The following is a 2,945-nucleotide window of genomic DNA, read 5'->3' as shown; positions in this document are numbered from 1 at the left end:
GCCATCCTCTCCACCATCAGTGTCCGGGCCCCGGAGGGGAAAACGTCTCTAATCCTCATCCACAGCGGCTCATCCTCTCAGACGCCACGTCTTCTGCCAGGGTCAGAGAATATTACATGTCAAATAAACTTTCTAACAGCTTCTGAGTCTCCCCAGGTTAAATTATGAGTTGGGAATGCCTTTATTTGTCCACAAGACAACTTTTAGTTGGGCACGTGCCAAATCTGTAAATGACAGGAATCCCTATAATAAAGTCTTCTCTTCAGTTTGCCATAATCCATATATATTAGATGAAACAAAGATTAAAATTAATAGCAATAAAATAAAATAATAAATTGCAGGAATAAAAATCTGTTACTTTGTGTTATCTTTAATATGTCATTGTGCAAATTATGTTAATTTTTTCAGTGTACTGTACATTCTTTTCTTATTAGAGACCACTTTCAAACTGCAATATTCAAAAATGCGTTTATGCGAGACACAGAATTGGTTTCAAAAATTAAACGCATTAAATAAAAACCAAAATACAGCCACAAAAATTTAGACCACTGCTTTTAAAGGCGTACTTAAAGCTTCCTTCTGCAAGGCGCTCACAGTGGATGCACTTGTTCATTTTAAAATAAATTATTCTTACTGGGTTTTTTTTTTTCTCCATCAGTTAAGAAAATGTTCTGCAGTTTGGAAATGATTTCCTAGGGGCTACAGATAAAAAAAAAATAAAAAAATGTTTCAACCTCAACAGCATGATCTTTTTGGAAAGACGAGCTGCGTGGTTATTTAGCTTCTCTCTAATGCTGTGCTGCTTTTTCTTCAGATACAGATTTGCTTTACCAATATCTGTATTGACAGCCCTAATATTATTCTTGGCCAATTTATTTCATTGTTCTGATCTTGCAGTTGCTGAATTACCCATGTACGTTTCAGAAAATGTCGAAGTAGTGCGGTGTAATGAATAACAATGCTGTTCTCAGTGTGCAGTCTGAGCTGTTCGCTGCTCTCGTCGACTAGCTCGCATGCCTGCTTCAGTCTTTGATGCTTGCATAAGAAAAAATAAAAAAAGAAAAGGAAGAAAAAACATGAATTTGTTCTGTTTGTGTGCCACAAAAGGTATCTCTTCTGTTTTCACAGGATGATCCAGACTCCTCATTTTCCTTTCAGCTGTTGGTGAGAACAACTGTTCCTCTGTGTCGAGCAAATGGTAATAAGTTTGTGTCTTAAAATTGAATATTGTAAACAAGTTGCAGAGCCAGAGTAACAACACACTTATGCTGTGTTGCCTCAGTTGTACCAATTTAAACCAAAGGGATTTTTATATTTGTACAAATAGCAAACGCTGAGGGAGACAGCACAAATATCCTTCGCAAAGCCCTTAGCCAGGGGGCAAATTTTGTGTTAAACAGTTTTAAAACGCTTATGGCACAGTGCATGTGATAATACCTCATATTATATCCCCGATTACTGTTTCTCACCAGATCTTCTTACTTCCCCCCCCCCTCCTTTCTGCCTGCCTCGCCTGCGGGCTCCATCATTCCTTCAGATTCTATCTAATCATGCTCCAACAACAGCCAGGAGCAAAAGCAAGTAAGTCAGTTTTTGTTATGATTTCCAAAATTAAAGCTGGACATGAATATTTCCTAACAATGGATGCTCACAGCCTGCTATACGACAGTACATGCATATATTTGTCCTAACTTTTATACATAAAAATATTAGCCAAGTGGTCAAGCCTCAACCATCAAATCTAACAGATTAAATCGAGTTTGTTTTTTGGGTTATTTTTTAGACCTTGAATTTATTGTTTATGGTCAGGGAATATAGCAAGGATGAGCAGCTTTTAGTTTCTTCCCTCCTCTCAGACCATCTAGAAAACAGCACAGGGGTTGTTTTTCAGCTAAGGTTCATAAACAGAGTCAGGATTTTATCAAAGAAGAAGATTGTGGTGTTTTAACTCCCTTATGGCCAAAATCACATACAGGAGAGGAAGTCTGAGAATGCCTTTGCTTTGTCTACGACAACCTTTTAGTATCTGGCAGTTTGTTTGTTTTTCCCCCCAGTAATATTGTGTATTTTTTTGTCTGTCTGTCCTATTACAGTTGGAAAGGCAAGATAAAAATCATATATTAAATTTTGTCTGGTATATTAAGGTAAAAGTGAGCACAACAACGTAGCCTAAACAATTCACTTCTGGGCTGCTTTAGCTCTTTCAACAGTAAACAGTTGGATCTTGTGTGAGTTATGTAAATCATGGGCAATTATATGTTCTTGTGCTTTTCTCATCTTGTTTGGAAATGATCCAAATGAGATCATTTCACAATTAGCTGATGCACCAAATTGGACTGATGCAGCCTACCTCTGCATAGTTTTTCACTACTCAGGATGTACACACTTTTCCATAAGCCCACGATGATATGAGATCGTTCAGTTATAGGTAATGGGACCACTACTAATTCTGTGCAGCACTATCAGCACAGAACCTCTCTTCAAGGAAAATGCTTACTAACCCTTTAAGCATCTGGAATGGTCTCCAAATGCCATGACCTGAACCTGAATGAAAAAAAAAAGAAAAATCAAGTATGCATAAGAGCAGGGCTAGTGCCAGGAAACCGACAGATTCAAATGAATTCAGGTGATCCTGGTAAGAAGAAAGTCAAATTACGACAAGGTTGTTATTGGAGTCAAAAACATGCGGTCAAGGTGTACGCTGCTGAAAGACGTTTCACCTAATTAATGGGGTTACATTTATTCATTTGAGCCTGATTATTTAGCCTCGACGTGGATTAGAATTATCCGCAATATCTTGCATTCACTCTTGTGCACCTATTACTATGTTCACTACAACCTGGAGAAATGCATGATTAAAAGAAATACGTCCAAAGTTAATGGCAGCCATGCCAAAGATGAGTTTATATATATATATATATATATATATATATATATATATATAT

The sequence above is a fragment of the Poecilia latipinna genome, unplaced genomic scaffold, assembly GCF_001443285.1.
Source record: "Poecilia latipinna isolate Pla-1442-1.1 unplaced genomic scaffold, P_latipinna-1.0 Scaffold4999, whole genome shotgun sequence".
Taxonomy (NCBI): domain Eukaryota; kingdom Metazoa; phylum Chordata; class Actinopteri; order Cyprinodontiformes; family Poeciliidae; genus Poecilia; species Poecilia latipinna.
The sequence above is the reverse complement of the archived record's forward strand: the minus strand, read 5'-3'. Positions refer to the sequence as shown.